Here is a 25,856-nt window from a genome sequence, read left to right on the forward strand (position 1 = left end):
ACACACGACCTCCTTTCCCTAAGGCCATGCTGTTTCTCACTGTGGTAATTTCTCCCTCGTAGAACATCACCCATCTGTTTTTTTTAATAATCTTTTCTAGAGCTTGACACACCACAGTCTTGATTGAGACCAGTTTGCAGTTCAGCACCTATTCCTGGTCTCCTTTCTTATTACTGAAGTGATGTTCGTCCTTTTCCATTCCCCTGGCACTATGCCTCTCCCCAATGACATCTTGAATAGTAATTCAAGTGATTTATCTTAAGTACGTCTGGTGAAATCATGACCAGGAGCCATGTATAAGTCAAAACTTTTTGGTGGTCTATTAACATCTTTCCTCAACACCTTGATGACTTCCAAAACCTCTTAGCTACTCCATCTCCCTGGTGTTGAGGGTATAGTGTCTTCCACTGTGTAAACGGTGTTGAATCTGTTCTCTAATTCCTCTCACATCCATACATCATCCTTTACGATTTTCCCTTCTGAATCCTTTAGCCTGATTGGTCACTCCTTAACTGACATCTGAAACCTAATGAATTTCAGGAGAAAATTAAGGACTTTCACTTGCCATGGCCACAATATTCCTAACAGAGTTTCTTTGTTCCTTCTTTCATATCTTGATGGACTCATTCCACGTTCTTTTCTACCTTACAAATGTTGGCTAGATGGAGGAGTATCATCTGTATCTTCGTCACTATACATCTCGAAGTTCCTTTCCTTCCTGACATCATTTGTTAAACCATTCTTTCCTCTTACGTACTTTTCTCCTTTCGTCTTTGAGGTTTGAGGTATACCATGGCCCTACTCCTTCATTGTAAATGCCACAGAACCTCTCATCACAAAGCCCAGGTTCCTGATGACTGAACTCCATAGAAATCATTGGAGTTTGTACAGTTTCCACGACTATATCGCTTTTAATGGTACTCTCTCACCCCAACTCTATTTTGCCCTCTTTTTCACCTCTTTCTTTTATACATTTCCCAGTCATTTGCACTACTTCCCTGCCAAAATCGTCCAAACGCCTCTCTCTTCTCTTTCACTAATAATCTTACTTCTTCATCCCTCCACTCACTACCCTTTCTAATCAACCCACCTCCCACGCTTCTCATGCCACAAGCATCTTTTGCGCGAGCCATCACTGCTTCCGTAAATACATCCCATTCCTCCCCCCCTCCCCTTACGTCCTTTGTTCTCACCTTTTTCCATTCTGTACTCAGTCTCTCCTAGGTACTTCCTCACGCAAGTCTCCTTCCCAAGCTCACTTACTCTCATCAGTCTCTTCATCCCAACATTCTTTATGTGCATGTGTATATAGGTATATGTCTGTATATGTGTATGTATATGTATGTATATGTTGATATGTATACGTATGTACATGTGCGTATATGGGCGTTTGTGTGTATAATGTGTATTTGAGTGGATGGGCCGTTCTTCGTCTGTTTCCTGGCGCTACCTCGCTCACGCGGGTAACAGTGATTATGTGTGATAAAAGCTATATTATGGTTTAGGAAATATCAGTTGGGGGAATATTCTAGGGAGACTCATGAGTTCTGGAATATCTTTTCATTATTGTGTAGGAAAGTCTGGTGAAGTGAGCCTTCATCTGAAATGGGTGTGGTAGGGTAGAGAGTGTGTGTGTGTGTGTGCCTGTCTGTCTGTCTGTCTGTCTGTCTGTCTGTCTGTCTGTCTGTCTGTCTGTCTGTGTCTGGGAATTCTTATTTGTCGTCTATAGGTGGAGGACATTGTACTGGCTGTAGTCACTTCATCATCACTCAGCTTTTCCCACAAGTCTATTGTGTTCATGGTACAGAATGTATACCTCGTCTTCCCTGACATTCGTGCATAGCTTCGTGGTGTGTCAACTCATTTTCGCGTCCCATAGCATTACATGAATGTCGTGTATATGTCCACACCATCATGCGCTCCCCTAGGATATCAAAGGGTATCATGCAATCCTAACACTTGGCTGTAAGGCCAGCGAATCCTTCCTCCTCCCTCCGTAACTCATTTTGCTCATATCTGTAAACATCCTGTTTGTGTTCCCTCGGACCCTTTCCAGCGCACCATCGTGTTTGCTTTAAGTGAGGGCGCTAGGTTGCTGGGCCAAATACCCTAGCCAGGAACGACTGGAATCATGTTTATATATATCCTGTTGTACATGTGGATCGTCTGAGTCGATTCCAAACACACTCCTGTTCTACTCCACACCTTATACATACGTACGATCTTATTTCTTCCGAGAAGTTATACCCCTAACAATCTGTCTAGATATATGTGTATATATCTATCTTTCTGTCTATCTATTTATCTATCCATCTATCCGTCTGTCTGTCTATTTATCTATCCATCTACCTGTCTATCTATATATCTATGTACCTATCTATCTATTCATCTGGCTGTCTATTTGTCTTTCTCTGTATCTATCTATCTATCTGTCTGTCTACCTATCTATCTATCTGTCTATCTATCTATCTATCTAACTATCTGTCTATCTGTCTATCTATCTATCTATCCATCTATCTATCTATCTATCCATCTAACTATCTCTGTCTATCTATCTATCTATCTATCTCTATATCAGAATATCTATCGACTGACCTTCTGTTACCATTACCTCATTTCGAGTTTAAGGGAAAGAGGCAGGAGGTCTAGAGGAAGGTGCAGGGGCTGAAAAAAAGGGCAAATGAGAGTTGGGGTGAGAGAGTATCAACAAACTTCAGCGTGAACAGGGATATGTTTTGGAAGGAGATTAACGGTATTAGGGAGGCAATAGAATGAATGAGAACATCAACGAAGGGGCAAATGAAGGAAGTGGCAACAGATAGTGGTGGAAATGGAATGAATATTTTGAAGAACTGTTGAATGTGTTCGATGACAGTGTGGCCGATGTGAGATGTCTTGGACGAGGAGGTTCGTGAAGTGAGAGAGCCACAGGAAGTGGTTTGGTGAAAAGAGGAGAGATGGCGAGAACTTTGGAAAAATTAAGTGTGACAAAGTAGCCTGAGAGGATAGGATTGCTGTTCAGTTTTCTCAAGAAGGGGATGACTAAGATGTTGGTTGGTTAGTTATGATTTTCAGTATGTGTATGGATTATGGTGAGATATCTGGGGATCATCAGAATATACGTTTACCGACATTGTATAAAAGTAAGGGAGATGAAGGTGAATGTTCAACTTACACAGGCGTAAGTTTGTTCAGTGTACCTGCTAAGTTGTGTGGAAGTGCGGTGATGAAGAGGGTCCGTTGCATGGACAGAACATTAGGTAGCGAAGGAACAATGCGAATTCAGGAGTGGTAGAGGATGTGTGGATCAGGTGTTTGATTTGAATTTGTGTGTGAGAAATACTTAGAGAAACAGATGGATTTGTATGTGATATTTATGGATCTGGGGGAGTCATATGAAAGGGTTGATAGAGATGCTTTGTGGAAGGTTTTACGAATGTGTGGTGTGGGAAGGAGGCTATATAGAAGCAATGAGATGTTTTTACCATGAGATCAAGACAGTTGTGTGAGTAGTAGGAGAGGAGGGTGAGTACTTCAAGGTAAAGGTGGGTCTTGGGCGGGAGGGGGTTTGTGATATCGCCATGGCTATTGTTTGATCCCTTTACTAATAGGGTGGTGAGTGAGGCGAAGTCGAGGGTTTTGGGAAGAGGGGCAAGGATGCAGTGTCTTTGGGTTGTATAGGGAAGGGCAGCCAGGAAAGCTTCCCAATCAGTTATTTGCTGAAGACACGGGGCAGGAGGCGAACTCAGGTGAGAAACTGCAGAAGTTAGTTTTGAAGTTCTGGTGTTTGTGAAATGAGAAAATTGTGAGTAAACGTGAATATACGCAATGTTATTTGGTTTAGTCGTAGACAGAGTTTAAATGGAGAAAGTTCGAGGAAAGTGAAGTGTTTTAGATACCTGGTGATGAACGTGGCAGTGAATGGAACCATGGGAACTGAAGTGAGTGGGTGATGTGGGCGAAGATCCCAAGCACCTTTAGGAATATGTGGAAAAAGAGCTCTCTAGGATGCAAAGCATGGGGTCTAAATGGCAAAGTATGGAAGAGGATGAATGAATTGGAAATTAAATGTTTAACGACGATATGTGGTGTGAGGAGAGTTGATCGATTAAGAAATGATAGGGTAATAGACAGGCTGGGTAATAAGAAGAGTAGGGTTGAGGGAGCTGAAGAAGGTGTGCTAAAATGGTATGGGCACTCGGAGAGAAAGGATGAGGAGAGGTTGAGAAAGAGAATAAATGTCAAAAAGGGAGGAGACGTAAGGACGAGCGAGATCAAATAGAAGATGAAAGGATGGAGACAAAATATTTTGAGTGCTCGGGGCCCTGATCATGCAGGAGGGTGTTAGGTGTGTGCAGGGACTGACTGTATGGAAGCGATGTGGTATACAGGGGGCGACGTGCTGTTAATGAACCGAATCAGAGTATATGAAGCGGTCAGGGACAACTAAGGAAATGTCTGATGGGCTTGGTCTTGGATAGGTAGCTGAGGCTTTCCTGCATTATATGGAACAGATGGAGATTGGATGTTTGTGAATGAGACTGTTCTTCGCTTGGTTCTGGCGCTACCTCACTAACACAGGAAAAAGAGAACAAGTATGAATTAGATATTATTATTATTATTATTATTATTATTATTATTATTATTATTATTATTATTATTATTATTATTATTATTATTATTATTATTATTATTGTTATTATTGTTATTATTATTATTATTATCATTATTATGATTATTATTATTATTATCATTATTCTTATCATATTATATTATATCATGTTATATAATACTATCATTATTATTATTATTATTATTATTATTATTATTATTATTATTATTATTATTATCATTATTACCATTATTATTAAGATGATGGTGTTGCAAATGATAATGATCATGATCATTACCATTATCACAGCAGTAGTAGTAGTAGAAATACAAGTAAAAGTGTTATATAATAACAATTATTATTTTCAAACTTTTTCGCCTTATCCTGCTTGAAATGGTTTGGACTGGAGCAGATGAGCAAGTGCCTCATTTTTCCACATCCACTCTTTCGCAGTCGCTTGGCTGCTTTACATACTCTGGTTCAGCCCAATGACAACACGTCGCTCCCCATACACCACATCATTCCAGTTAGCTTTCTCTCACGTATACGTCTCTCTGTCCTAAACTCTGAGGCCGTAGTACCTCAAAGCCTGTTTCACTCCATCCACTTATCTCCCTCTCGGTCCCCTTCTTTAATCCTTCCGCTTCATCTGCTTAGATCCTTCTTGTCAGTCTTTCTTCACTCATCCTCTCCCTATGTCCAAACCATATCAACACACCCTGCTCAGCTTTCTCACTCACACTATGATTGTTACCACACTTCTATCCTACAGTCTGATTCATTATTGCTCAGCCATCCTGACACCATACATGATCAAGAGCCATTTAGTTTCCGACATATCCATCTTTTCTCGTTCTTCAGTATTTTGGACCCACGAGTCCCATCCAGACATCACACCCTCAAGACATATCCAGCCTTACCTTTACAAACAGTGACCTCTCCTTCCACACATTTTCCAGGCACTCAGAGACTTTGCTTTCTCTCTCATCCCGTGACTCCTTCTCAGCTCCCACGGTTTCATTTGCTGTCGTGTCCATTTCCGGTTACCTAAAGCACTCTTTTCATTCAATTTCTCTCCTTTTATAGCTCATTCTCAACCCATCTTGTCTCGCTCCCATGCTACATATCATTCCCTTCTCTTTATTCACACTAACTCTCAACTCTCTCCTTTCACATACTCTCCCAGACTCTGTCACCAGGTTCTGGAGTTTCTCGTGTGTGCCGCCAGGGCAGAGTTCGCTGCAAACAACTAATTCGCTTCCTAGGTCTACGTGTTCACCTGTTCCGCCTATGGAACGACTAAATCCACCACAATGACATCACTTTCTCTCGTTGCAGATTCTTCTTCATGCAGAACCCACCACGCTCCTCCTCTCTTACTCGCACAAACATCTTACTCTCCTAATATAAAATTCTTCTCTGCATCAGGCAGCGTTCCTCCCAAACCGTATGTTCGAAGCATCTTCCACATGATTTCTTCCACATGATATCATACCCATACTCTAGGTCCATAAATGCCACGTGCGAATGAAGTGTGAGGGATGCAATGAATAGGATTTAAGAGCATGAGAAAGGACAATGAGTGGTGGGATGAGGAAGTTGATTTCGTATTGAAAGAAAATAAGGGAGGTGTATCAGCATAATTTGCAAGGGAGAAGTGTGAGTGATTGGGAAGTGTACAGGGGATCGAAAGAAATATGCAGAAACTCAAAGAAAGAAAAAAAGGCATATGAGAGATGTGGATTGGAGAGACTCTGTCGTTTAACTTCAGGAAGAAGAAAATATTTTGAAAGGAGGTGAACAGTGTGAGGAAAACAAGAGAACAATGGGACCTGTCAGTGATGGGGAGTAGATTGGAAAATGACAAAAGAACAGGAAGAGGTGACTTGATAAAGTGAGTATTTTGAAGGACTGTTGAATGTGTTATAAGGTGATGGATATGTACCATCTAGGACGAGGTGGTATGGCGAATGGTCTCATGAAAAGAGATGAGGCGGTGAAAGCTTTGCGTAAAATTAAGTGTGGCAAAGTACTGAGGTAGAAGGGAGCGCCATTGAGCTCTTAAAGAAATTGGATGACATTGTTATAAAGTAGTTATTCAGGATTTTGAATAAGGTAAGGAAGTCAAGGAGAGCAACATTAAATGCTCGAATTAGAAGGGTTTAAGTCTTGGTGTGCGAGAGGGTTGGTGGTACATACAGTAAATCATACGACTGGAGAGGTTATATGTGGTTTCGGGAGTGTGGACGAAGTGAGGACCTAGTGTGAACTTTTAAGAAAATTGTGGGAGAATTATTTAGATATTTACTTACACTTTGTACCATCCTTCATTCAATCTCGCTTGGTATTTCTACATACAAGCCTCTTTGCCAAGATTACTCACTTTCACCACTTCATTTTCATTCATGTCATTTCCTTATTTTTCGATGGCCACTAGTCCTTCAAATCCATTGCTCTAAGTCCCCAGCATCATGGGGTGTTAAGAATCTTCGGGTTTCTGCCTGACTCTACTGCCAATGAGAGGGAGGGCTCTGGCTGTAGTAGCACTGGCTCCTCCTACGACCTCTCCCTCTCAGTTAGACCTTCTTCTTTTTCTATTCACTATACCAACAATTGTCGTCTCTCTAGTAACCTATCCTCAGTTGACCACCATCTCTCGAGTACCTCTCCTAATATCTTACTTCTATCCTCGGTTGAACACCATCTCCCTAGTACCTCTCCTCATATCTTACTTCTCTCTGAGACACAGTTGTCTAATTATGTGCTCACTAGTCCCTCTTTCATATCTAACTATTACCTCCACTTACGATTCTGGTACAAAGGTGGTGTTTGTGCTTATTCCAAACATCAACACCCCTGTTGCACACCTCAAGGACCTTGAGTCCCCAAACTTTGACGCTGTGAGGCTCAAAATCTGTCTCCTAGTTAATACACTTTTCTCCTGTTTCGCCTGTTGCTCTCCAAGTCTACACATTTTACATCCTTCTTCGACTTTCTAGACTCTGCCATAAGACTGTGACATCCTCTCAAGCGCAATCGGAGATCCTCTATATCGGGGATTTCAACTTTCACCATAGGGAATGGTTGAATTCCTCCCATACGGATGGTGGAGGGAATTAAGCCCTCACGTTCTCCTTTCTAAGTTATTTAGAGCAAATTATCACCCACCTCACCCATATTCCTGACCGATGTCACCATCCTCCTAATATTCTGGATTTGTTTTTCACCTCTAGTCCATCCCGCTGTAAATACACAATCTCGCCCCAAATTGGTTTATATGATCACACTCTCATATATGTGTCTATGCTTACGGAACCTCCTCGTCCAGCAGCCCTTTCTAAGCGCAAATACTGGCAGTTCAACAAAGCTGACTGAAATGAAATACGTAACTTCTTTTCTGACTTTCTTTGGGTAACTTACTGCCTCTTATGTGGTGATGCTTGTCTTCGTCAAATGTATAGCAGAGGTTGCTCTTGCGGGAATGGAAGCATTTATTCCCTCTTCCTCCAAGACGAACTTCTTCATCCAATCCATGGTTCAACCGTTCCTGTTCTGAGGCCAGTCAGGCAAGGGATCAGGCATATCGGGCTTGGAAAAACTCCTTCCTCTGGCTCCCATTCAGTTTTTATCACTGCCAGTAATCACAGCAAGTAATTTATCCGTGAAGCGAACCAGTAAACAACACTGTCACCCGTTTTCTTGAGACACTTAACTGCATTAACATCCCCTCCAGCAGTTATGCCGCACTTCATCTTACGCAGGGCTTTCACCACCTCACCTTTTTTCCTATCAAATCGTTTGCCATGACACTCTTGCTCCACATAACATCTCATTCCAAAAACCCAACATCTGCCACATTATCATGAAATACATTCAACAGTTTTTCATATTACACACTTCATCTCTTATTTACCTCTTATTTGCATGTTCCCACTTCATTTCCTTCCAAAACATTTACATATTCTACGCAAACGTTTCCGATAAGTTTCACCATCATTAACAGTTAAATGATTTAGATGCAGCGAAATGCTGCAAATGTACAGAGACAGTATCTACACGGTAAACATTGGGGGGAAGGGGGAAGGTATAAAATCGAGAGGTTCATTAAGCAGTCATGTCAGAAATACAAATGTTGACGGTGATACATGATCTACTTCTTACTACGGTTGCTTTGCCAGCGTTCGTTGCACTCTCATGGTAGTTCGATGCAGCTGGGGGGTGTCTCTGTTTATTTAGCTGTATTTACTATAAGGGGAGGAAGTTTTACACTCGTGAGGGGCCGCCACATCTCTTGACTATCATCTGCCATCATACAACTTCGTAAAATCCTGACAAACCAGTAAACAACACTATCACCCGTTTTCTTGAGACACTTAACTGCACTAACATCCACTCCAGCATTTATGCCGCACTTCATCTTACGCAAGGCTTTCACCACCTCACCTTTTTTCTTCGTCCGTGTCAGCCTTATCTTCAGTGATATCATTCTTTATCCATCACTTTTATCCTATATTAAGTCTTTTATTCCCTACTATTAAGATAACCTTCTTCCATGGAAGATGTGTACCCCTTCTTTCTCCTTGATAATATGACCCTTAATCATCCTCCCCTACGAGACAGTGTCAAATGCTTTATGGCAGTTCAGTTGTAAACAACCTATCCAATCCTCTCTATAGTCTAAACAGAGCTCACTCACTCGTAGAAATCTTAACAGATACGATTTAGATGACTTCCTCTCCCAAGAATTCGTGTTGTCTCTCATGGAATAATTTCTCCTCTGCAGGAAGTCATCCATTTGTTTTCTGGTTATATTCCCAGTACTTAACAGACCATATTTGTCAGGGTGATTCGTCTGTAGGTCAATTGCCTCTTCCCAGTATCTTATGTTACACTAGTCCTTTTCTTCTCTTCAGCGACATCTACAACAGAATTTCAAGAAGTTTGTGAAGTGTACCTTCACCCATCTTCAGCGCATATAGTGATATTTCATCAGGACCCTGAGCCATGTATGTGTCCAAGACCTTCCAGTGTTCTGTTAATGTCTTCTGTAGATATCTCAATGCTTTCTAAAAACCCTCAACCCACCCATTCCATCACACTGGTATTGGGCTATAGTGTCATCCTCAGTGAAAACACTTTTGAAGTTGTCGTTCAGTTTCTCATGTATCCATACATCATCGTCTGTAACTCGTCCCCCTGAATCCCTCAAGTCTACTTGGCTGCTCTTTTTTTTGATAATTCATTCCTGCTGAATTGCTGGATAGTTTTGGATTTTCACCTGCCTTATTTATGATTCTTTTTTTTTTCTTCAAATTTCTTTATTCTTCCTTCTTATCGTACTCCATTCATTCCTTACGATCTTGTCCCTTATAAATCCTGACTTTTTTTCTTTTTGCGTCTTTCATTGAGACATTCTTTTCTTTTTCTTATCCTTCTCTCTGTATTTGAGGCGAGCGGTGCCCATATTCCTCCTCCATCACTAAACATTTCACAGAACCTTTCCCTTCAATATCCAGGTTCCTGGCTACTGAACTCCATTTCCCAATCTGCGTCAGCAAAGAAATTGTTGAGTCTTATGTAATTCCAACATTATGTCTCCTCCGTAAATCTGTTCTCATCTCTGGTCTTTTGATGTCATAATTCACCACTTCATCAAACTTATGCATCGCATGATTATTTTTTTTTCCCAGTTGGTGTATCGTAAAAATTTTTAATAGCCATAGTAATATGTAGGAAAGAACCAGTTCCTCTTATCTTAATGTGTTCATTCACATATTGGTGCTGGAAATTCTCCTGTGGACGCTGAAAAAATTTGTATCTCCATGAGAATCTCTGAGAAGTGTGTGCTTTACTGTTTTATATTTATTATTCTGAGTGTTCCAACAGTGTTTTGTTCATCCATATTCGCCATTTCCCGCGTTAGCGAGGTAGCGTTAAGAACAGAGGATTGAGCCTTAGAGGGAAAATCCTCACTTGGCCCTCTTTCTTTGTTCCTTCTTTTAGACAATTAAAAACGGAAGGGGAGGATTTCCAGCCCCCTGCTCCCTCCCCCTTTTAAGTCGCCTTTTACGACTCGCAGGGAATACGTAAGAAGTATTCTTTCTGGATTTTTATAATTCTTCGAAGTATTAACTGATGCTAGTACTGTTATGCACTTCTTTACAACATTTGTTCTTCCCATCACACATTGCCTGAATGGATCATCTTTCCTATTTCTTGGGAAGGCCTATCTCTTCTTCCTCCTCCTCCACCTCCTTCTCCTCCTCCTCCTTCTCCTCCTCCTCCTCCTCCTCTCTTCTCTTTCCCATCTTACTGCCATACGTTCTTCTGGACAGAACAGGTGAAACTCTTATCCCTTTAGTCTGCATTGTTTACACGACTCCATCAATATCCCATGCACGTAACTCTTATACAGGCCTTGACCTCCAGCTCTCTCTCTCTCTCTCTCTCTCTCTCTCTCTCTCTCTCTCTCTCTCTCTCTCTCTCTCTCTCTCTCTCTGACGTACAGCCCTTGTTATCAAGCTCCAGTAGACAAGACAAGGGGCTAGGTAGGGCTAGCTAACAGCCACTGAAATCATGCAGGATCCCCTTGGCGTCCTGGACATTCTCTCTCTCTCTCTCTCTCTCTCTCTCTCTCTCTCTCTCTCTCTCTCTCTCTCTCTCTCTCTGACGTACAGCCCTTGTTATCAAGCTCCAGTAGACAAGACAAGGGGCTAGGTAGGGCTGGCTAACAGCCACTGAAATCGTGCAGGATCCCCTTGGCGTCTTAGACATTCTCTCTCTCTCTCTCTCTCTCTCTCTCTCTCTCTCTCTCTCTCTCTCTCTCTCTCTCTCTCTCTCTCTCTCTCTCATTCATCATCAACCAACACTCCAGGCTTGTGTGCGGTGTTGCTCCGTCCTGTTGCCACATTGGAAGGTCTCCCGTGGCTCACACCCTCCATCTTCGTACCCCACACACACACACTTCCCTTCCCTTCTTCTTCTATCACAGTTGATGATTACCTTCAACCAATACCCATGCCTGTCTTTACTCAATACCCAGCCGCTCTCACCTCGTCGTAAATACCACCTTGGTAGTTCCAGCCGCCCTCACCTCGTCGTAAATACCACCTTGGTAGTTCCAGCCGCCCTCACCTCGTCGTAAATACCACCTTGGTAGTTCCAGCCGCTCTTAGCTCGTCGTAAATACCTCCTTGGTAGTAGACTCCAAATGACACGAAGCCGAAGATCGTAGTCTCCTTAAGTCGTAGTTTCCTTAAGTCGTAGTCTCCTTCATTCGTAGTCTCCTTAATTCATAGTCTTCTTATGTCGTACTCTCCTTAAGTCGTAGTCTCCATAAGTCGTAGTCTCCATAAGTCGTAGTCTCCATAAGTCGTAGTCTCTATAAGTCGTAGTCTCTTTAAGTCGTAGTCTCCATAAGTCGTAGTCTCCTTAAGTCGTAGTCTCCATAAGTCGTGGTCTCTTTAAGTCGTAGTCTCAATAAGTCGTAGTCTCCATAAGTCGTAGTCTCTTTAAGTCGAAGTCTTCTTAATTCGTAGTCTCCTTAATTCGTAGTCCCCATAAGTCGTATTCTCTTTAAGTCGTAGTCTCCATAAGTCGCAGTCTCCATAAGTCGTAGTCTTCTTAATTTGTAGTCTCCTTAATTCGTAGTCCCCATAAGTCGTATTCTCTTTAATTCGTCGTCTCCTTAATTCGTAGTCCCCATAAGTCGTATTCTCTTTAATTCGTAGTCTCCTTAATTCGTAGTCTTCTTAAGTCGTATTCTCTTTAAGTCGTAGTCTCCATAAGTCGTAGTCTCCATAAGTCGTAGTCTCCTTAAGTCTTCATTCAAACCGACGAATTTTTTTTCTTCTTTCTTTCATCGCAGAATTTACATCTGGCAATACCGTAGCCTCCATTAATCTTTTCCCTGAGCGTTCCTTCTGTCTGTCCCACTGAGCGTTCCTTCTGTCTGTCCCACTTCTTCATCTGGTGTGTAAAGTTCCTAAGACGTAGATAATCAGTGATGTGGTGTTTCTATGAACTTCCTTCCTTCCTCATCTAGATCACTTCAGTGTTGAATGGTCAGCTTTTGTGCCACTGGATTTCAGCCTTTTTTCCCCCTGAGCAACACAGCTTTTGTGCCACTGGCTTTCCCTGAGATCTTCCCTCTTTTTTTTCCCCTAAGCACCACAGCTTTTGTGCCACTGGCGGTCCCTGAAATCTTCACTTTTTTCCCTAAGGACCACAGATTTTGTGCCACTGGCTTTCCCTTAAAAATCCTTTTTTTCCCCTAAACACCACAGCTTTTGTGTCTGTGCCTTTCCCTAAAATCTACCTTTTTTCCCCTAAGGACCACAGCTTTTGTGCCACTGGCTTTCCCTGAAATCTTCACTTTTTCCCCCTAAAGACCACAGCTTTTGTGCCACTGGCTTTCCCTGAAATCTCCTTTTTTTCCCCTAAGGACCACAGCTTTTGTGCCACTGGCTTTTCCCTGAAATCTTCCCTTTTTTTTCCCCTAAGGACCACAGCTTTTGTGCCACTGGCTTTTCCTAAAATCTCCCTTTTTTCCCCTAAGCACCATAGCTTTTGTGTCTGTGCCTTTCCCTAAAATCTACCTTTTTTCCCTTAAGGACCACAGCTTTTGTGTCTGTGCCTTTCCCTAAAATCTACCTTTTTTCCCCTAAGCACCACAGCTTTTGTGTCCGTGCCTTTCCCTAAAATCTACCTTTTTTCCCTTAAGGACCACAGCTTTTGTGTCTGTGCCTTTCCCTAAAATCTACCTTTTTTCCCCTAAGCACCACAGCTTTTGTGTCTGTGCCTTTCCCTAAAATCTACCTTTTTTCCCTTAAGGACCACAGCTTTTGTGCCACTGGCTTTCCCTAAAATCTACCTTTTTTCCCTTAAGGACCACAGCTTTTGCGTCTGTGCCTTTCCCTGAAATCTTCCTTTTTTTTCCCCTAAGGAGCACGAGTCCATATACTGTGAACTTGTCTCTACCTTTCATCAACCTCCTGACTGAAGTGCCTCATCTCTTAACAGTGTATATCATTCTTTTTCCACAGCTTCACTTGGTTTCCTATGTATCTCTCTTGGTCCATAAGGTCTCTGGCCCACTGCATTGGTCTTCATGGTCTGTGTCTATTGGTCAGACCCACGAGATTGCTCCTGCAGCCTCTTCCTCACCCACGAGTCTCAATAGAGTCTTTTCATATGTCATCAACACCACCTCTTTTTTGAACAACCTGTGGGACGTTTATAAAAGACCTACCTAACCTACATTTTCTTTTTTTAATGAATTCGTTTTCTTTCCTTTGAATCCCATTGAGAATTTGTATCGATTTCCATACCCATAGACTCTTACTATTCGAATCCATAAGTTCCCCTTCGTATCTCATGATAACTTTCACTGTATTTAACCTGATACCCCATTTTCTTTAGTTGTTTCTCCAGTTGTGTGTGTGTGTGTGTGTGTGTGTGTGTGTGTGTGTGTGTGTGTGTGTGTGTGTGTGTGTCTGTCTGTCTGTATGTGTATGTATGTGTGTTTGTGTTTGTGTCTGTCTGTCTGTCTGTATCTGTAGTTGTGTGTGTATGTGTGTCTGTATGTCTGTCCGTCTGTCTGTTTATGTGTGTGTGTGTGTGTGTGTGTGTGTGTGTGTGTGTGTGTGTGTGTGTCTGTGTGTGTGTGTGTATCGTTAGGTATTAGATAGCAACTGTTCATAGTTGATGTTGTAATGATAAGTACCATGATGAACCACACACACACACACACACACACACACACACACACACATATATATATATATATATATATATATATATATATATATATATATATATATATATATATATATATATATATATATATAATTTTTTTTTTTTTTTTTTCAAACTATTCGCCATTTCCCGCGTTAGCAAGGTAGCGTTAAGAACAGAGGACTGGGCCTCTGAGGGAACATCCTCACCTGGCCCCCTTCTCTGTTCCTTCTTTTGGAAAATTAAAAAAAAAACAAGAGGGGAGGATTTCCAGCCCCCGGTCCCTCCCCTTTTAGTCGCCTTCTACGACACGCAGGGGCATACGTGGGAAGTATTCTTTCTCCCCTATCCCCAAGGATATATATATATATATATATATATATATATATATATATATATATATATATATATATATATATATATATATATATATATTTTTTTTTTTTTTTTTCTTTTTTTTTTTCTTTGTCGCTGTCTCCCGCGTTTGCGAGGTAGCGCAAGGAAACAGACGAAAGAAATGGCCCAACGCACCCCCATACACATGTATATACATACGTCCACACACGCAAATATACATACCTACACAGCTTTCCATGGTTTACCACAGACGCTTCACATGCCCTGATTCAATCCACTGACAGCACGTCAACCCCGGTATACCACATCGATCCAATTCACTCTATTCCTTGCCCTCCTTTCACCCTCCTGCATGTTCAGGCCCCGATCACACAAAATCTTTTTCACTCCATCTTTCCACCTCCAATTTGGTCTCCCACTTCTCCTCGTTCCCTCCACCTCCGACACATATATCCTCTTGGTCAATCTTTCCTCACTCATTCTCTCCTTGTGCCCAAACCATTTCAAAACACCCTCTTCTGCTCTCTCAACCACGCTCTTTTTATTTCCACACATCTCTCTTACCCTTACGTTACTTACTCGATCAAACCACCTCACACCACACATTGTCCTCAAACATCTTATTTCCAGCACATCCATCCTCCTGCGCACAACTCTATCCATAGCCCACGCCTCGCAACCATACAACATTGTTGGAACCACTATTCCTTCAAACATACCCATTTTTGCTTTCCGAGATAATGTTCTCGACTTCCACACATTCTTCAAGGCTCCCAGAATTTTCGCCCCCTCCCCCACCCTATGATCCACTTCCGCTTCCATGGTTCCATGGTTTTTTTTTTTTTTTCAAACTATTCACCATTTCCCGCGTTAGCAAGGTAGCGTTAAGAACAGAGGACTGGGCCTCTGAGGGAACATCCTCACCTGGCCCCCTTCTCTGTTCCTTCTTTTGGAAAATTAAAAAAAAAAAACAAGAGGGGAGGATTTCCAGCCCCCGGTCCCTCCCCTTTTAATCGCCTTCTACGACACGCAGGGAATACGTGGGAAGTATTCTTTCTCCCCTATCCCCAGGGAGATATATATATATATATATATATATATATATATATATATATATATATATATATATATATTATCCCTGTGGATAGGGGATTAAGAATACTTCCCACGTATTCCCTGCGTGTCGTAGAAGGCGACTAAAAGGGGAGGGAGCGGGTGGCTGGAAATCCTACCCTCTCTTTTTTTTTTTCTTTTCTTCTTTTTTTTTTAATTTTCCAAAAGAAGGAACAGAGGGGGCCAGGTGAGGATATTCCAAAAAAGGCCCAGTCCTCTGTTCTTAACGATACCTCGCTAACGCGGGAAATGGCGAATAGTTTAAAAGAATATATATATATATATATATATATATATATATATATATATATATATATATATATATATATATATATATATATATGAACAACACGAGTGTGATCAGGTCGGAAATTCTGGGATCCATTAATGCTGCGTTAGTAGCTGTCACACACGTGGGATTATGTGGGATAGACGAGTCCCAACACCCGGGAGCTAACTCTCTCTCTCTCTCTCTCTCTCTCTCTCTCTCTCTCTCTGACGGCATACAGCCCTTGTTAACAAGCTCCAGTAGACTCGCCAGGGGCTAGGGAGGGTTACCTGACAGCCACTGAAATACGTGCGGGATCCCCTTGGCGCGTTGGACATTCTCTCTCTCTCTCTCTCTCTCTCTCTCTCTCTCTCTCTCTCTCTCTCTCTCTCTCTCTCTCTCTCTCTCTCTCTCTCCCTCTCTCTGACGACATACAGCCCTTGTTAACAAGCTCCAGTAGACTCGCCTGGGGCTAGGGAGGGTTACCTGACAGCCACTGAAATACGTGCGGGATCCCCTTGGCGCGTTGGACATTCTCTCTCTCTCTCTCTCTCTCTCTCTCTCTCTCTCTCTCTCTCTCTCTCTCTCTCTCTCTCTCTCTCTCTCTCTCTCTCTCCCTCTCTCTGACGGCATACAGCCCTTGTTAACAAGCTCCAGTAGACTCGCCTGGGGCTAGGGAGGGTTACCTGACAGCCACTGAAATACGTGCGGGATCCCCTTGGCGCGTTGGACACTCTCTCTCTCTCTCTCTCTCTCTCTCTCTCTCTCTCTCTCTCTCTCTCTCTCTCTCTCTCTCTCTCTCTCTCTGACGATTCTGTCCCACTTATCATTTCTCCGTGGTCCCATTGTTCACACCTGCCTCCATGCGCGGCCCCAATATTCCCCCGAATATCCACACGGGTCGGGGCCGGCCCCACGTGCCCCAGGGGGGGGGGGGCTAGATCACCACGCCTCCTCACAGGCCGAGTGGCTTGGTGAAGCCAGTGGTAAGTGCCGTATGTCGAGATCACCAAGACACGGGCCATACACGGGTCACCACGCTAACATTAGGTGACCTGGTCAACACGGGGCATATACGGGTCACCACGGGGCATATACGGGTCACCACGCTAACACTAGGTGACCTGGTCAACACGGGGCATACACGGGTCACCACGCTAACACTAGGTGAGCTGGCCAACACGGGGCATACATGGGTCACCACGCTACCACTAGGTGACCCTGGTCAACACGGGGCATACATATCCGTGTCACCACGGGGCATATACGGGTCACCACGCTATCACTAGGTGACCTGGTCAACACGGGCCATACACGGGTCACCACGCTAACATTAGATGACCTGGTCAACACGGGCCATACACAGGTCACCACGCTAACACTAGGTGACCTGGCCAGCACTGGCCATACACAGGTCACCACGCTAACCCTAGGTGACCTGGCCAGCACTGGCCATACACAGGTCACCACGCTAACACTAGTTACTATGGTGTTAGCGTGGTGACCTGTATATGACCCCGTGCTGGCCAGGTCACCTCGTGTCATTTCCAGGTGACCTGGCCAACACACTGGGAGGTCATCAGCCGATCACCTGGTTAATTCTATCATGTGGTCACGTGCAGGTTACCTGGTCAACGTCAGCAGGTCGTCAGCTAGTCACCTGGCTCACTCCTCCACGTGGTCATGAAGAGGTAGGTCACTTGGCCAACATTGACGAGGTCATGGGAAGGTCATGTAAGGGACACTGTTAGGTCATGAGCAGGCCACATTGTTGACATTGTGAGGTCAGGAGGGAGCCACCTGGCTGACATTGTGAGGTCGGGAGGGGGCCACCTGGCTGACATTGTGATGTCATGAGGTGGCCACATTGTTGACATTGTGAGGTCAGGAGGGGGCCACCTGGCTGACATAGGGGTCAGGAGGGGGCCACCTAGCTGATATTGTGAGGTCAGGAGGGGGGCCACCTGGCTAACAGTGTGAGGTCAGGAGGGGGCCACCTGGCTGACATTATGAGGTCAGGAGGTGTCCACCTGGCTGACATTGTGAGGTCAGGACGAGGCCTCCTGGCTGACATTACAAGGTCAGGAGGGGGCCACCTGGCTGACATATCCACCCCCCCTCCATCCAACCTGACCTGATAGCACTACCTGGTTCCTTGTGACTTGGGAGACAAATTACCCTACCTGGCTGACACTCTGAGGTCATATGCAGGTCACCTGGTTATGGGCAGGTGACCTTCCTGACATCATTAAGCTAGTGGCAGGCCACTTGGCTGACGCTGTCAGGTGATGCGGGAGCTATTTGGCTGTCATTACTGGGTCATGGGTCGGCCACCCTAATGACATCGCTAGCTCATGAACAGGCCATTTGGCGTATTACCAGCTCATTGAGCGAGTACTCTGGCACCAGATCATGAGCAGGTCAAGTGACTGACGTAATTAGGTCATTGGCTAACTAGGTCAAGTCACCTGGCTTGCTTTGTAAGGTCATTAGAAGACGAAGGAGCTAGTTCTATCCAGTCATGGGTAAATCACCTAGTTAGATCGTGGCCAGGTCACATGGCCATTATCATCAGGTCATGGGTCCAGGTTGCACTGTTAACAGTGTCAAGGTCATGAGCAGGTCACCTGCTAATTGTGGTAACGCTAATTACCGATGACCTTGTTAGAGGCAGATTACCATGAGAACATAGGAAGGGAGGAGTGTGAGGGGGGTTAGTCATCGTAATGACTTGTACACCTACGTCATGAGTACTCCCACATAACAACAACCTTACTACCAAATTACCATGGGACAAGTTTGCAATGCAAGTTAACAAGTTAATAAGTTAAAATGGCCAAGTTATAGGAGCGTTGTCGTATATTATAAGTTGATCTAACACTTACAAGTTTATAGGATGATTACCAACTTGGCATGATAAAAGTTACAATCAGATAATCAAGTTAATCTAATCATGTTAAATAGGTTACCAAAGTGGCGTGTTAAAGATACAATCGGATCACCAAGTTAACCTGATTACGTTAAACAAATTATCATCAAAGGAACGTGTTAATTGTATATTTTGATCACCGAGTTAACCTCATGTTAAAAGCTGATTTTCAAGCCAGCATGTTAAAGTTACAATTATGTTCAATACTGATCACCCAGTTAACATAGCCACAGTGTAACGTACTCATCTAACACACATGTTCGTCTTATAGCCTTACTAACAAAGTTAACATGGCCTAGCCATTGGCTTGAACAGGAAATTAACAAAGGCGAGCCATATTGTGATAACCGTGTTAACATTAACAAGTTATCACTTAATTACCAAGTTTGTATGAGCACGTCACGGGTCGTTTACCAAGTTGAAATAACTGAATTACCCAATTGATCACCAAGTTAGAATAGTGAAGTCAATTACTCGTCCACGTGACCCTGTTGATCATGCAAAGGCTGGATCATATCATCCACCCAATCATATATGATTGATCATTAGGGTCATATGGCCATATTATATGCTGAGTACCAAGATAATGCTTTTCGCTATATGCTGATATGCTAACTTAATCCGTAGGTCAAGATTTGAATATTCTTAATTCTTGTATGGGGAAATACGTGTCAGAGATTAAGATAAGGAAAAGCATGGCTTATCAGCGAGGCTTATCAGTAAGATGATATGGACATATTTGATTGGGTGGTCACCAGGTGAACATGATCAAGTCTTTGGTTGGTCACCAAGATGACGTAGTTGGGTAATTGATTGATCACCAAGATGACGTGGTCGAGTAATTGATTGATCACCAAGATGACGTGGCTGGGTAATTGATTGATCACCAAGATGACGTGGTTGAGTAATTGATTGATCACCAAGATGACGTGGTCGAGTAATTGATTGATCACCAAGATGACGTGGCTGGGTAATTGATTGATCACCAAGATGACGTGGTTGAGTAATTGATTGATCACCAAGATGACGTGGTTGAGTAACTGATTAATCACCAAGATGACGTGATTGAGTAATTGATTGATCACGAAGATGACGTGGTTGAGTAATTGATTGGTCACCAAGATCACCTTCCCGTCACAGGCTCATCATAAAGAGAACATGGCAAAGTCATGGGTCAGTAGTGAAGATAAAATGGCCAAGTCGGAGGCCAAGTCACGGGTCAGTAGTGAAGATAACACGGCCAGGTCAGAGGCCAAGTCATGGGTCAGTAGTGACGATAACATGGCCAGGTCAGAGGCCAAGTCATGGGTCAGTAGTGAAGATAAAATGGCCAAGTCGGAGGCCAAGTCACGGGTCAGTAGTGAAGATAATATGGCCAGGTCAGAGGCCAAGTCATGGGTCAGTAGTGAAGATCACATGGCCAGGTCAGAGGCCAAGTCATCCGTAGTGAAGATAACATGGCCAGGTCAGAGGCCAAGTCATCCGTAGTGAAGATAACATGGCCAGGTCAGAGGCCAAGTCATCCGTAGTGAAGATAACATAGCCAGGTCGGAGGGCCAAGTCACCAAGAGCTAACACGCTCGTGTCATAGGGTGATCCACCAGGCACAAGATGAGCAAAGACATAAGGACGCCACACTGCTGGCCACTGGCTTCCTCACATCTTGAGCTCGCGATGGGTCGGGGCAACAAGTTTGAGCTTAGCCTCCGTCACTCCTCACTGAGCTTAAACGGGACATTCAGCTGGTCCGAAAAAAAAAAGAAAAGAGAAAAAGATGTGCTGTCAAGACCTCTCTCTCTCTCTCTCTCTCTCTCTCTCTCTCTCTCTCTCTCTCTCTCTCTCTCTCTCTCACTTACACATTTGCCCCTTCAACCCCCCCCCCTCCCACAAGGCGCAACATGACATGCCATACACAAACAACATCAACTCTATGTCTTTTTGTATTCTGTTTTGCTTGCATGTTCTTGTGTGTGTGTGTGTGTGTGTGTGTGTGTGTGTGTGTGTGTGTGTGTGTGTGAGAGAGAGAGAGAGAGAGAGAGAGAGAGAGAGAGAGAGAGAGAGAGAGAGAGAGACACACACAGAGACGGGATATACAGAATATCGCCTTCCAAAGATTCTCCAATGACGTGGTATACTGAAGACCGCTGTCCAAAGATTCTTTGATGACGTGGTACACTGAAGATCACTGTCCAAAGATTCTCCAGTGACGTGGTACACTGAAGATCACTGTCCAAAGATTCTCCAGTGACGTGGTACACTGAAGACCGCTGTCCAAAGATTCTCCAATGACGTGGTATACTGAAGACCGCTGTCCAAAGATTCTCCAGTGACGTGGTACACTGAAGACCGCTGTCCAAAGATTCTCTAGTGACGTGGTACACTGAAGACCGCTGTCCAAAGATTCTCTAGTGACGTGGTACACTGAAGATCACTGTCCAAAGATTCTCCAGTGACGTGGTACACTGAAGATCACTGTCCAAAGATTCTCTAGTGACGTGGTACAATGAAGATCGCTGTCCAAAGATTCTCTAGTGACGTGGTACACTGAAGACCGCTGTCCAAAGATTCTCTAGTGACGTGGTATACTGAAGATCACTGTCCAAAGATTCTTTGATGACGTGGTACGCTGAAGACCGCTGTCCAAAGATTCCCTAGTGACGTGGTATACTGAAGATCACTGTCCAAAGATTCTCTAGTGACGTGGTACACTGAAGACCGCTGTCCAAAGATTCTCTAGTGACGTGGTATACTGAAGACCGCTGTCCAAAGATTGTCCAGTGACGTGGTACACTGAAGATCACTGTCCAAAGATTCTCTAGTGACGTGGTATACTGAAGACCGCTGTCCAAAGATTCTCTAGTGACGTGGTATACTGAAGACCGCTGTCCAAAGATTGTCCAGCGACGGGGTACAACCACGCGTTCACGAAGTCTTGATTTCTTTGCGAGCGAAGGCGATTTCCAAGGTATATACGACAAGGTGGGTGAGATATGAGAGAAACTGTGGTTATGTATAGATGAGACCTGGAGACCCATTGTGCGGAGGCCAGGCCAAACAAGAGACAATCTTAGGCAAGAGATTTTGTTTCACGAAGAACAAATTCTGTCAAGAAAAATCAGGGAAGACCCAGCAGAAGGAGCGAAACGAACCGTAAAGAGAGGAAGACAAGGGGTAACTGAAATAGATTCATACGAAAAAACAAGAAAAGAATTGCCAATGAACAACTGTAGTAAGGCTGGTTATAAGTGACGCTACGGTGTTAAGTGCTTTTTAACTTTAAGTGAAGAGGATCAGTCATAGTGTTATCTTACTTTATAACAGCAGAGGAGTGAGGGAGATCACATAGTATGTGGAATACTTGGGTCACCTCTGAGGCCACATTATCAACTCGCTTGCTCAACAAGTGGTGTGTGTGTGTGTGTGTGTGCGTGTGTCTGTGTGGGTGAGTGGCTTCCTCAGCCTCACTGTCACACACACACACACACACACACACACACACACACACACACACACACACCCTCAACAGGGGTGCGACACTTGCTAATGAGCCACTTACCTGATCAGCGTTCTTCTTCTGATTGTCCTTAAAGAAAACACACTTATATTGACATGTATTCTCATACAATATACATCAGGCAGCGAGTGTCTTTCATATTTATCTATTTCTGATTTTCAGTTCACTTTCTTCGACAGGAAGACTCATTGAAAGGTCTTATATATTTGGTGATGATAGATGTGTACTATGGTAAGGGGCGTGCCCAAGGCGTGGGTGTGTGTGTGTGTGTGAACGTGGGTTAAGGTGAGGGATCGGGTGTCACATGTCAACACGGGAGGTGGACAAGTGGGAGGTCGGGGAGCGCCTCGCCCAGCATCCTGCCGCCACCACTGCTTCAGCGCTACTGAGCGATCTCCCCACAACCACCACCACCATCACCTCCTCCGTCGCCACCATGACGAACACCACCACTACCACCACCACCACCACCACCACCGCCATAGCACTGCTGGCCATCACTGCCCCCCAGTGCCACACCGTAGCCACTGTTGAAGCACTGCTGGTCATCACTGCCCCCCCCAGTGCCACACCGTAGCCACTGTTGAAGCACTGCTGGTCATCACTGCCCCCCCACTACCACACCGTAGCCACCGTTGAAGCACTGCTGGCCGTCACTGCACCCGCACTACCACATCGTAGCCACCGTTGAAGCACTTCTAGCCATCACTGCCCCCCAGTGCCACACCGTAGCCACCGTTGAAGCAATGCTGGCCATCACTGCCCCCCACTGCCACACCGTAGCCACTGTTGAAGCACTGCTGGCCATCACTGCCCCCCAGTGCCACACCGTAGCCACTGTTGAAGCACTGTTGGCCATCACTGCACCACACTACCACACCGTAGCCACCGCTGAAGCACTGCTAGCCATCACTGCACCCCACTGCCACACCGTAGCCACTGTTGAAGCACTGCTGGCCATCACTACCCCCCAGTGCCACACCGTGGCCACCGTTGAAGCACTGCTAGCCATCACTGCCCCCCAGTGCCACACCGTAGCCACCAGCCACTGTTGAAGCACTGTTGGCCATCACTGCACCCCCACTACCACACCGTAGCCACTGTTGAAGCACTGCTAGCCATCACTGCCCCCCCCACTACCACACCATAGCCACTGTTGAAGCACTGCTGGCCATCACTGCACCCTCACTACCACACCGTAGCCACTGTTGAAGCACTGCTGGCCATCACTGCCCCCCAGTGCCGCACCGTAGCCACCAGCCACTGTTGAAGCACTGTTGGCCATCACTGCACCCCCACTACCACACCGTAGCCATTGTTGAAGCACTGCTGGTCATCACTGCACCCCCATGCCACACCGTAGCCACTGTTGAAGCACTGCTGGTCATCACTGCACTCCCATGCCACACCGTAGCCACTGTTGAAGCACTGCTGGCCATCAATGCCCCCCACTACCACACCGTAGCCACTGTTGAAGCACTGCTGGCCATCATTGCACCCCCGCTACCACACCGTAGCCACTGTTGAAGCACTGCTGGCCATCGCTGCACCCCCATACCACACCGTAGCCACTGTTGAAGCACTGTTAGCCATCACTGCACCACACTACCACACCGTAGCCACCGCTGAAGCACTGCTAGCCATCACTGCACCCCCGCTACCACATCGTAGCCACTGTTGAAGCACTGCTGGCCATCACTGCACCCCCATACCACACCGTAGCCACTGTTGAAGCACTGTTGGCCATCACTGCACCCCCACTACCACACCGTAGCCACTGTTAAAGCACTGCTAGCCATCACCGCCACCCACTACCACACCGTAGCCACTGTTGAAGCACTGTTGGCCATCACTGCACCCCCACTACCACACCGTAGCCACTGTTGAAGCACTGCTGGCCATCACTGCCCCCCAGTGCCACACCGTAGCCACCAGCCACTGTTGAAGCACTGTTGGCCATCACTGCCCCCCAGTGCCACACCGTAGCCACCGTTGAAGCACTGCTGGCCATCATTGCACCCCCGCTACCACACCGTAGCCACTGTTGAAGCACTGCTGGTCATCACTGCACCCCCGCTACCACATCGTAGCCACTGTTGAAGCACTGCTGGCCATCACTGCCCCCCCACTACCACACCGTAGCCACTGTTGAAGCACTGCTAGCCATCACCGCCACCCACTACCACACCGTAGCCACTGTTGAAGCACTGCTGGCCATCACTGCACCCCCACTACCACACCGTAGCCACTGTTGAAGCACTGCTGGCCATCACTGCACCCCCACAAACACAGCTACGCTTGCCACAACACCTCGTGCTGTGGCTACTCCCACAGCTGTTTCTGTGGCTATATCCGCTGTGGTAACTTCACTGTAATGGCCTCTGCTGCTGTGCTTATTGCTTCTGCTGCTCATGTTGCTGCTACGACACCTGCTGCTGTAGAGGTTGGTGCTATGACTACTGCTATGACTGCTGCTATGACTGCTACTATGACTACTGCTGAGGCTGCTGCTATGACTGCTGCTATGACTATTGCTAAGGCTGCTGCTATGACTGCTGCAATGACTACTGCTGAGGCTGCTGTAGAGGTTGGTGCTATGACTACTGCTAAGGCTGCTGCTATGACTGCTGCTATGACTACTGCTGAGGCTGCTGCTATGGTTGCTGCTATGACTATTGCTGAGGCTGCTGCTATGACTGCTGCTATGACTGCTGCTATGACTATTGCTAAGGCTGGTGCTATGACTGCTGCTGTGACTACTGCTGAGACTGCTGCTATGACTATTGCTAAGGCTGGTGCTATGACTGCTACTATGACTACTGCTGAGACTGCTGCTATGACTACTGCTAAGGCTGGTGCTATGACTGCTACTATGACTACTGCTGAGACTGCTGCTATGACTATTGCTAAGGCTGGTGCTATGGCACCCGCTCCTGCTGCCGCTGTGATTTCTGCTCCCATAGTCGTTGCTGTGGTTCCCATTGTCAATTCCCATCATTACCTACCATGACCAGGTGCCGTCATTACCTACAATGACCAGGTGCGTTACCATTGTCAATTCCCACGACCAGGTGCCGTCATTACCTACCATGACCAGGTGCTGTCGTTATCTACCATGATCAGGTGCCGTCGTTATCTACCATGACCAGGTGCCGTGGTTATCTACCATGACCATGTGCTGTCGTTATCTACCATGACCAGGTGCCGTCGTTATCTACCATGACCAGGTGCCGTCATTACCTACCATCAGGTGCTGTCATTACCTACCATGACCAGGTGCCGTCGTTATCTACCATGACCAGGTGCAGTCGTTATCTACCATGACCAG

General features: G+C 45.2%; 1 protein-coding gene across 2 annotated transcripts in view; it reads right to left on the reverse strand.

Moving 5' to 3' along the window:
• Window positions 1–22,899, reverse strand: part of LOC139761680 (dipeptidase 1-like) — a 317,903-nt gene extending 295,004 nt beyond the window's left edge. For both annotated transcript variants that reach the window (XR_011715590.1, XM_071686010.1), the window contains exon 1: window positions 22,571–22,899. The gene's annotated coding sequence lies outside the window, so the exon portion shown is untranslated. The remainder of the gene's footprint in view (window positions 1–22,570) is intronic.
• Between the last annotated feature and the right edge of the window lie 2,957 nt (window positions 22,900–25,856).

This window comes from Panulirus ornatus, chromosome 41, assembly GCF_036320965.1.
Source record: "Panulirus ornatus isolate Po-2019 chromosome 41, ASM3632096v1, whole genome shotgun sequence".
NCBI lineage: Eukaryota > Metazoa > Arthropoda > Malacostraca > Decapoda > Palinuridae > Panulirus > Panulirus ornatus.